This window comes from Gopherus flavomarginatus, chromosome 11 (genome assembly GCF_025201925.1).
Source record: "Gopherus flavomarginatus isolate rGopFla2 chromosome 11, rGopFla2.mat.asm, whole genome shotgun sequence".
Taxonomy (NCBI): Eukaryota; Metazoa; Chordata; order Testudines; family Testudinidae; genus Gopherus; species Gopherus flavomarginatus.
In genome coordinates this window covers 1,776,761-1,788,278 of record NC_066627.1, presented here as the reverse complement: position 1 = coordinate 1,788,278, position 11,518 = coordinate 1,776,761, and the positions used below count along the sequence as shown (strand labels likewise).

The window sequence follows — 11,518 nt, the reverse complement described above, 5'->3', positions numbered from 1 at the left end:
TTATTGTACATTGCAATAAAGTCAAGCTAATGGGAACTCATCTCCTGGTGTGATGCTATGAACCACAGCTCGTCCAGGCAGCCCTTACCCACTAGATCAGTTCTGTTAAATACCGGGACACCTGCTGTCAGGAAGAGTTACCTGTATGAGTAAGGTGAGCCAGGCCAAGCAATCCCTGACTCAGGGATGGATGGACCCTAGATCTGCCTGGGGAAATGGAGCAAATGGGGCAGAACCCATCCAGTTCCTACTGAACTCAACTGCATTTATAACCCATTGACATCAATGGAAGAAGCAGGGGGTTGGAAATGGTGAATTTCCTCACAGGGCGGAGGGTTTATCTAAGGCATCTGTATCACTCATTTCCCCACTGAGGCCGTGTTTTCAGCAGTGAAGTGTAAAAGAAGTGGCTTGTAGCCTGTGTGTAGACCTTTCACAGAGAGGTGGATTTCATCTTCTCTCAGAAGTTGTCTTTCACAGGGGTTGTATCAGTGGCATCTTTCAATACATGCTGAAGACTGATATTCACCTGTCTGTCTGGTTAATGTAAAAACAAGATGTGGTGGATTTTTTAGGCTATCCTAATTGCTCTTATCTCTCCAGTCTTGGCATCCACTGAGGTTACAACAGAAGCATTTGTCAATAAAAGTTGGGACTGCTCTCTCGCTCTCTCTCTCTCTCGCTCTCTCTCTCTGTCTGATTAATTCTCAAGGCAAATGTAGTGGGTTTTTTACACTACGAATGACGGTTTAAATGATGTCATAATCAGAAGATGTTATGTTAAAAATGTAATAATAATTATAATAATAACAATAATGTTTCAATTGAAACTTTATTTTTCGTATTCTTATTATCCCTTAGTGTTCCTTCATGGGGATTTTCCTTAAACAAAAAGCCTTCACAATATACAAGTTCTTTACTCTTAAAAAAGAGAAAGTCACTGTCTAAAATGTATCCCCACGAGTCACCAATAAATGCTGACCACAAATGAGCTCCATAGGTGTGGGTAGTTTGGAATTTCATTAAACCCTCTGCAGAATTCCTGTATTTTAACTGATCCTCTGCGCTCATTCTCCTTTGACTCTCCTAAAAATTCTCACAGTGCCTGTAGTGGGGCAGCTGCCCCACTCCTGGAGAGTGTGGGCTGTGGCAGGCCAGCAGGGCTTATTGTGAGCCAATCAGGGCCAGGCTCAGCCCTATAAGAAGGCTGCCCAGGGAGAAAGCAGTCAGTCTGTCCCAGGCCTTGCAGAGGGGGAGGTTGGTCTCTAAGGGTGGAGATTAGCACTGTGGACAGTGCAGTGCTGGCCAGGCTTGGGGAGGCTAGGCAGCTCTAGCCCAGAGCCTGCCAGGCTGCAGACCCTGAAAGGAAGGGCCTAACGGGTGCAAGGGGCTGTAGGGGAAGCGGCCCAGGAAAGCAGACAGAGGAGGGGAGAAAAGGAGGACAGCGAGGTTGACACCAGAGGGTCCTTGGGCCTGGACCCAGAGTAGAGGGCGGGTCTGGGTCCTCCCTTTCCCCCCTTGCAGTACACCCAGCCATTGGCTGTAGGGAGTGGCCATTATACTACGCCAGATTCCTGACAAGAGGGATTGGACTCAAAGGGTGTGGTTGGACATGGTGACTGGGGTGTAGGACTGCTGATCACTGATCCCTGGAAGGGGGTGCAGATGGGCTAAGGGGCACTGCCGGAGGGCAGTGGCTTCAAAGAGGACACCGATGAGCAGGGAGCAGCGCAGATCCAGAGATGCCAAAGGAAGATGGAAAGATGGATGGGACACCACCAGGAGGAGGCGCTCCGCTGAACAGAGCTAATTCCTGGAGTCACCAGTGGGAGGCACCAGGTGGTGAGTCCCAACCCGTTACAGTGCCCAAGAGTGCTGTCTTGTGGAGGTCATTGGTCATGATGTCTTGCACTCCTACTGTGTTCATGAGCAGCTCCTTTGTATCCAAGTGCTCCAATAATTGTTTTGTTCTAGTTTTCCACGATCATTCTACTTCATGGCAGAGTTCTTCATACTTCACCCCTTCACTTCTTGCTTCTTTCTGCTGGGATGGCAACACCAATGAACATGGGCTTATTTGTCCTCATGAGTTGTGTTTGTATAGTATTTAGCACAGAATCTCTCTCCTTGTTTCTGTATGAGGCTGTCATTCCCTCTCTCATGTGTTCCTAGAAATGAGAGAGCTTAATAACCTTCCCTTTCTTCAAAACGGGGCTCATAACAGCCTCCCCCCCGGTGACCATGTGAAGATTAATACATTAAGACTCAGACTGGACTTTGCATTTACTGGCCATGATACAACACCTTCCTGTTTAATGGCTTTGACTTTAGTGGGTCAACGGCTGTGTAAAGTCACAGGGACAGCTTTGATTTGCTCCCACTCGCATGAGGATGTGGATACATATTATGATAGGTGGTTATTTACTGGTTGAGCCAGTAAATCATTCGTTTGTTTGTGTGCACTTCAGTAACTAAAAATATCTGTGTGTCTTTAGCTTCTATGTATAACATTTTCAAAGGAATGTACTTAAGAGGCTAAATCCTATTTTCAAAAATGATCTAAAAGTCTAAGTGTTGTAGAAAGTTAATGGGGTTTAGGCTCCCAAGCATCTTTTTAAAATAGGGCATATTCTTCTAAATGATTTTGTGTGCTTTTGAAAACTCTATGCTGGGTCTTCAATCATTTTTGAGATATAGAAATGAGATTTTAAAAAGCCATTTGCAGATTTAGACACACAGTTCCTATTCATTTTAAATTAATTTTTATAAAATTAAGATTTCTTTTGAAGTGTTTTTTCAACCCCATAAAATCTTCTCTCTTATTCCCTCATTTTTCATATCCATCCTTCCACAGGAAATACACTGAACATGGATATTCTCAACCAAACTGTGATGACAGAGTTCATTCCGTTAGCTTCTCCAGTCATCCTACAACTGTGGATCTTCCTCTCTATGGTCCCACTGCTGATTTACCTGCTCACCCTCATGGGGAACGTGCTCATCATTTCCATCATATGGCTTGAATGTTGCCTGCACACTGCCATGTATTTCTTCCTCAGCAACTTGTCCTTTCTGGACATCTTGTTCACCTCGTTCATTTCCCCTACAATGCTGGTCAGCCTCCTTTCAGAGAGGAAGACCATCTCTGTCACTGCTTGTCTGGCCCAAACTTTCTTCTCTAGCTTCCTGTGCATGGTGCCGTTTATCCTACTGGCAGTGATGTCCTTTGATTAATATGTAGCCATCTTCAAGTCCTTACACTACACAGTCATCATGAATGGCAGGGTGTGCTCAAGGCTTCTCCTTAGCTGTTGAATGGCAGCTTCTCTATGCATGCTTGGACCAACCATAGTGTACACCAGGATACCTTTCTGCAGCCAAGAACTAGACCATTTCTTTTGTGATATCACCTCTCTGTGAAAAGCTGCCATTGTGAACACCAGCTACCATGAAAAGCTGGATTTTGTTCTCTCCTCCATTGTATTACTGAGCGTCTTAATGCTGACATTGTGTCTTACACCTACATCATAGCCTCTATCCTCGGTCCAAGAACACAAAGGCCTTTTCTGCTTGTGGGTCTCACCTCACCATAGTAACCGTCACCAATGGGAGTTCCACTTTTGAGTATGTCCGACCGCAGTACAGTCAATCCTTGGCTAATGGAAAAGCAGCTTCTCTGCTCACTGCGGTGGCGATACCCCTGTTCAACCCCTTCATCTGTAGCCTGGGGAATAATAGAGTTAAAGAGGTCTTGAGAGATGCTGTAGGGAGGCTTATGGGTTACTCAAAAAAGGTTAGTTCTTGAAAATATTCATTTTAAAAAGAGACAAAATGGTATCTAAAGGCCAGGTAGGTCTGAATTACAACATCCTGTTGTCAAGCATGACCCAGGACTTTGCAGACAAAGTTACAAAGGAATTTAAGGGCTAGATCGACAAGAGATTTAGGCACCTAAGGCCAATATTTAGGCCCCAAAGAGCTGCTCAACACCTCTACTCAGCTGCTACCTAAATCTGGATTCACCTGAATTCCCAGGGTGCCTAAATTTCTGACGTTGAAGTCCCCATGGTGTTTATGTTTCTGTCCATGGGCAGGTGCAAAACTGCCTACATTCTGCCTACGCTGCTCACTGCTGAAACCCCAGTGAGATTCTCAAAGTTGTTGCCTTTCATAATTCCTCTTTGTGCCTTCCTGTATCTCTAGGTCCCTAAATACCATTGAAAATTTGGCCCTACATCTCCTTGTGCCTCAGTTCCCCATCTGTACAATGAGAAGAGGAGTACGTCCTTACTTCATAGTGATGTCATGACTATAAATACATTACACACTGAGGGGTGCTGAGATTCTGTGGTAGTGGGGGGTCAGATATCTACCTTGGATAGATCCTCAGCTAGGGACCACCACGTCACCTAGTCTGAACTCCTGCATTTTTGGGCTTGGCAGAATTGGATTTTTTAAAATCTTTTTATAATTTCAATGAGTAATATCCATGTTCTTATTGTCATTTTTTAAAACTTTGACTTTTTAAAAAATGTCACAGTTGGGGGAAATGATAATAGTGGTGGGGGGTCAGAGAATACATTTTTAAGGATTGTTGACTTTGAGATTCAAAAACTTGAAGCTTGTTAAGTGTTAAAGCACAAATTGTCCACATAGCATCTCAAAAGGTATAAAACAAATATCCTGAAATCAAACTCTGTTCTCAAGAGCATTTTTCTTGTTGTGCTTATCGGTAAATATGGATTATTAGTGATGGAAATATTTTTTTTCATTTATATAGTGAAATTCACATTCATTTGCATTTCCAAGCAAATCCAAAAATCACGAATCCAATGGAGAAGGGATTGTAAAACTGTCTTGAAAGAAGGAAGTTAGAGGTCAGGAGCCAGGAGAAGAATTGAAATGAGATGTAATGTTAAAGAGAGACCTGCCAGGGAGATATCAGATGAACCGATATTTCGACTGTACGGACTGTCTCAGAATTCCATGCCTGGACTGACAGTGGATAACTCATGTGTTCCTCTGTCAAAGAGGGAAGAATTACTAATGCCAAGTTATAACATTAACCCTACAGGACGCTGGCAGTGTGAGTGTGTTTAATTGTTGTATTTTGTTAGCTCAGTTTATATCTTTACTCAGTTTAATTTAAAAGAGAGAATTTATGGTTGTCAGTGGATCTAGCTGATTGACATCTGCCGAGGAAATGGCCTGTAGCAATTAATGTTCAGATCTATCGAATGACGATTCAAAATCATGTGCAAATTCACCCCAAACTATTTCAAAAGAAGTAAATAACAATTACCTACAATATCTGATATACTAATAAAGGAAATTCTGATTAGGATCCCATTTAATGTCATAAACAGCCCTGTCGTACAATCCCAGTCATCAATTAAGCCAACTCTCTCTTAAAACTAATTAAGACTCTAAGTCTAATTGAGAGAGACCTGGACATATTTATGACTGGATTTGTATGATGGGGTTGGTTGTGATGGTTGGGGCAAGGGGTCAGGGCTCAGTAGCCATGTGGGTCATTTCCCCTTTATGTATTGTGTTCATGGTCATGCTTCAGGATTTCAGCTGGTCACTTGTGGGGGTCAGGAAGGGATTACTCTCCACCTCACCCCAAAATGTATTCTAGTTTGTTTTTTTTCTTTGATGCCTTGCATATCACGGCTCAGAATTTCATGCTCTGGCTACTGCTGTGGTGGGAACACTTTTTTTTTCCCTCTGATATCTGTCAGACCAATTCATTGAAATACAGCATATCTCTTAGGTAGCATAGCTCAGAGGCAGATTTTAAAGGTAGTTAGCCACCTAGTGGGATTTTCAAAAGCAAAACATGCCAAACTTTCTCTGATTTCATCTTTTGGTCCCTAAACATCTTTAGCAGTCAGACCCTGAGTGTCAATTTAAACATTTCAAGTGAAGCCAAATTTAAGTGTTGCAGAAGGTTTAAAAGTGTGTGTGTGTGTAAGTAGGATGGTGGGGTTATATAAGGAGTAGGGAGCATCAATAAGGGACAGTTGGTTGTTTATATTTTCTTTAGCACAGCTGCCAGGATCCACAAGATGACATAGAATCTCAGCTGGAATAAATTGGAATAGCTCAGTTGAACTCAGTGAGCAACACCAATGTACCCCAGCTAAGAATCAGGCTAACTGCTGCGGTGTGTGTGGTCTATTTCAGTTTGATGGCAGTGTTGCCTAGGGAGCTGTGATTGATGGATGGAACAATTAAATGTCACATCTATATTGTCAATTCTCTTCTTTACTGTGAGTGTTTCTGCAGAGGGACCCCAAGGGACATGGATATTCCCAGTAGGAACCAGTGACAGAATTCATCCTTCTTGCTTTTCCTGTCCTCTGAGAGATACAGATTTTCCTCTTTGTGGTCCTCTTGACTTACCTGCTCTCTGTGATGGGAAACGTGGTCATTATTTCTCTCATATGGACCAATTACCTTCCCCACACCCCCATGTATTTCTTCCTGAGCAACTTGTCCTTCCTGGATATCCTCTTCAGAACTGTCATTGCCTCAAAGATGCTCTCCAACCTCCGGTGGAAAGGGAAAGCATCTCCTTCACTGGCTGCATCACCCAGACTTACTTTTATTTCTTCCTAGGAACAGTAGAGTTCATTCTCCAGGCTCTCATGTCTTTTGATTGGCATGTGGCCATATGCAACCCACTGTGGTTCAAGGTCGTCATGAACAGCCGGGCCTGCTTCCTCATGGTGTTTGGGGTGCCTTCCTCGCCATCCTCTGCCCATCATCGTGGTGTTCAGGCTGCCCTGCTGCAGCCATTCCCTCAACCATTTCTTCCGCGACATTGCTGCCTTTCTGCAAGTGGCCTGTGTTGAGACCCACGTCATCAAGCTCATTGACTTCCTCCTGTCGTCCCTTGTGGTGCTCAGCTCCTTAGTGCTGACGGCGGTGTCATACGGCTACACCATCTCCACCGTTCTGAGAATCCCGTTGGGACAAGGGAGGCAGAAAGCTTTCTCCACCCACATCTCACACATGACTGTGGTCACCAGCGCCTACAGTAGCTCCATCTTCATGTATTTTTGTCCCAACCAGAGCTGCTCCCTGGACTTCGACAAGGTGGCTGCAGTGTTCACAACAGTGGTGATACTCTGCTGAACCCCTTCACATACAGCCTGAGGAACAAGGTCAAAGAGGTGCTGAAGGACACTGTCAGCAGGACACTTTTCTCCAAGGGTGCAGGTCCTTGATTCCACGGATTGATTAAGAGAAGGAAGCGGGAGTAAGTCTGGCTCATTTCTTCCTCCAGGGACATTTGGGTTCTTGATTTTTTTTGTTTCTCCCACCTTTCAGGTGAGATCCCAAACTGAGCTATGGGACAGAGTGATGTGGGTCTCCCACAGGCTGTCCTGTCAAAGCTGTCCCACCATAGATTAAATAACAAAATAATCAGTTGGGAGGGGGGTAGAGAGAAAATGAGGCTATAGCCTGGTGGTCAGCTATTCAGGGTGTGTGGGATTTGGGACCCAATCCCTCACCTCTAATGGCTCTTCAAGTACTTATCTACGATGGGATATCTTCCATGGGAGAGATTGAGAGTGTTCCACATTGGAATAGCCACTGACTAGTGTCAGGTTATGCCTCTCTCCTTGACATCTCCCATCGGCTAGCTTAGGTGGCTCCCCCCAGAATACTGGCTTTTGGGAATCCCTGTCTCTCTCTGTTCACTGCATAGGAAGACAGCATCACAATGCCTTTAAATTCCTCTTTTAACCTAGCCCCTAGTGACATTTTCAAAAGCGTCTAGGCACCCAACTCCGCTAAGTGTTTTTGAAAATTGCACTAGATGACTACATACTTTTAAAAAACCAGCTTCAATTTCCCATCTTTATTCTGAGGATACTAGCACTTCCAACCTCTCATGGGTTTTGTGCGGATAAGTACTTTAAAGATAGTGAGCTGCTCAGAAACTGTGCTAATGTGGGGTGTAGTGGGGCACACTTCCCCACTCCCTGTGAGTGTGGGCTGCGGCAGGCCTGGGAGCCTGGTCAGACAGGGAGCCAATCAAAGAAGGGCTTATTGGGAGCCAATCAGGGCCCAGTTTGGAGACAGCCAATCGGGGCCAGGCTCAGCCCTATAAGAGGGCTGCCCAGGAAGGGAGCAGTCAGTGTGTCCTAGGCCCTCAACAGGGGAAGATCAGTCTCCAAGAGTGGGAGACTAGCACCGCGGACAGCACAGTGCTGGTCAGGCCCGGGGAGCAAAAGGGAACGCTAGCCCGGAGCCTGTCAGGCTGCCAGCCCTGAAGGGAGGGGCCTACCGGGTTCAAGGGGCTGTAGGGGAACAGACAGATGAGGGGAGAGAAGGACAGCAAGGCTGCCTCCAGAGGGTCCCTGGGCCGGGACCCGAGTAGAGAGCAGGCCTGGGTCCCCCTCTTCCCCCCTTGCACTACACCCAGCCATTGGCCATAGGGAGCAGCCATTATACTATGCCAGATCCCTGACAAGAGGGATTAGACTCAGAGGGTGGTTGGACATGGGGGCTGGGGTGTAGGACTGCTGATCACCAACCCCCAGAAGCGGGTGCAGATGGGCTAAGGGGCACTGCCGGAGGGCAGTGGCCTCGAAGAGGACGCCGCCGAGCAGGGAGCATCGCAGGTCCAGAGATGCCAAACAAAGGCAGAACGGTGGATGGGACACCACCAGGAGGAGGTGCTCCACTGGGCAGAGCTAATTCCCAGAGTCACCAGCAGGAGGTGCCAGGTGGTGAGTCCCCAACCTGTTACAGTGGGCCATACAAATTCCAGAGAGAGAGCAAACTCCTCGTGACTTACCCGGGGCTCTGTTGTTTACTTTGGGTCCTGATGCTATTTATCTCAGATCTGCTTCAGGCTTCATGCAGGGGAAGCATAAACTACAAGATTGAGCTCTCCAGTCCTAAACTGGAGTCACTCTGAATATGGACGTTGGACTATAACCTGTGGACTAGTTCTGAAAGAACTCTTTGCAACTACAAAGCTCATCATCTCTGCTATGTATCTGAACCTCAAGAACTGAACTCATGTTTGCATGTATTTGATTCCTATAACCAGTTTTAACTCATCTTTCTTTCGTTCTTCCTTTTTATAAATAAACCTTTAGATTTTAGATACTAAGGGATTCGGAACAGTGGTGTTTTTGGGTAAGTTATATATTGACCTGGGCGTGCGGCTGGTCCTTTGGGATCAGAAGAACCTTTTATTTGATGAGACTGGTTGTAAAGAACCACTCATCTCTGAATCCAGGGTTTTTGGTGAGGATATAAGACTAGAATGCCTCAGGAAGCTGCTTTTCTGATTTCTTGTTAGCCAATATGGTGAAACAGAAGTTTAATTCTGTTGCTGGTTTGGTATATCTTACGGAAGAAATACTGCCAGTATTTGGGATGTATCTTCCTTATTTCTTGACAGCTTGTCCTGAATTTGATATTTCTTAGTCATGACCCACTAAGGCACAGTTACACCATCCAATGACTTTGAGGATTCATTACTACAGTCTAAGATATTCCAGGGTCCACTAGACCTCCCAGCAGATGATCATTTGTAGAGAAATGGTTCCTTCTGGGGTTTCCTGTAGAAGGTCATCCCACGGGGCCATTCCTTGGGCTCTTCCCACATTTACGCAACCAGAGACTCTTTCATATTGTTCTGGCCACACCTAATACCTTATGCACATACATGAGAGTTTCAATCCTCTGTTCATTATTTGTACTTTAACACCCCATGAATATTGGGGTGCCCTGTTTTTCATAGGTTGTTTCTTAGCTCCATTTATTCTCATTAGCATCTATGCACAACATATACCCTGCTGTCAGGACATTCCATGATGATACTATCAGATGTCTACTGATTTTGGATAATATGTTACTGTTTACTGCAATCTAAGGTCTGTTCTACACTACAAAGTTAGGTCAACTTTACAAATGCCTAAACCTACATTTCACCACCACTGACATAGCTGCCTTGCTACACTGTCTTAATACCTCCACCTCCGTGAGCAGTGTAGAATCAACATCAATGGAGATAGGTTGACGCAGTGTGAATGTAGATACTGTTGCTTACGGACTGTTACTGGCTTCCACGATGCCCCACACTGACCGTACAATCGATACAAGCCCTGCTGGTGTGGATGTGCAACACTGACACAAAGAGCAAAGTGTAGACCTGCACAAGCAATGTAATTACTGTGGTGGCTATACTCCCACGTAAGTTAGATCAACTTAATATTGTAGTGTAACTGTAGCCTGGTTTTGTGTGGCATCACTTATTGACTCATCTTTTACAGTAATCTTGTGACCTAACTACCATAGGGTTATTCTGAGGTCACCTACTCATGTCAAGCATTTTTAAGCCTACGGCCTAGTCTGGCTAAGCTTAAATCTTACAGGCCTCACCCCATAGGCCTTTCATTCCGTATATACCTAATACACACTTATAAATACTTGTCAGTTTTTTACTCCTATAATCCTACAATTTAAATTAATGGAACGTACATTGATTAGATATGAAAAAACAGACGAATTGACCATAAGACCAAATAACACAATCATAAGTGAATGATAAAATACAGTAATTGGCTACAACTGCCAAAACACAGACAGACAGACAGACACACACGCACACACCCCCACACACCAATCTGAGGGCTGATGTCCCACTGATCAGTCTAACAGTGTGAATGAAACTCAAATCCATTATCAGTGTGACATGTTAGAAGCTGCCTTTTTCTTTACAAGAAAATAAACCTTTGTATGTTTGCATCAGTTTGCAAATACAATCCCCTCTGAGATTTCTTAGCTGGTTCTATTATCTCCCAGGAGTCTTGCCAGTCTCTCAATGACAGAACACTCCCCCAGTATTATTCATAAAGGGAGTGAAAACCAGCCTGAGAAGGAGAAATGTTTGTTTTCTTGTAAGATCACAACTTTCAAGTTCAACTGCAGCAGAAAGGTAAATCTTTCAGATGTAAATCATTAGGCTTAAACAATGACATTTTATGTTATTTTGTCTTATATTTGTTTACATTCTCTATGATGGAAAAAATTCTCATAGGAAAACGAATGTAATAGGAAAAATACTTTTTCTTATTATATGAAAGAAGTTAATTACGCCTACATTACAACAGATCTTTGTTTGCTACAGGCCTAATACCCTGTGAAGAAAATGATTAAAACAAGATAACTGCACAGTGTAAGTTCCTCAAAGTTCTGGTCTAGTGACTAATTTATCTTTGATTCATTTGGATGCCCCATTCCAACAAACCATGTAAGCAGCTTTGAAAAATGTCATCCTAAGTAAGAAAAGATCTTTCTCCTTTTAGCTCATCCACAAGTTCTCTGACTCTTTGCACATTTAAGTGACTTTGGAAGACACAGTTTATGTCATTCTACCTATAGGGAGTCTTGCTGATGTCAACTTCTTTTTGCCACATTGTTGCCTGCATTGGCTGAGATTTACAAAGCCCCTGAGACAATACAGAAGTCCATTAAAATTCATAGT

The 11,518-nt window shown here is 44.2% G+C and overlaps 1 pseudogene; it reads left to right on the top strand.

Annotated features, from left to right (window-relative positions):
* The first annotated feature begins 6,420 nt into the window (after positions 1 to 6,420).
* Positions 6,421 to 7,235, top strand: LOC127031681 (olfactory receptor 6M1-like; annotated as a pseudogene).
* The last annotated feature ends 4,283 nt before the right edge of the window (positions 7,236 to 11,518 follow it).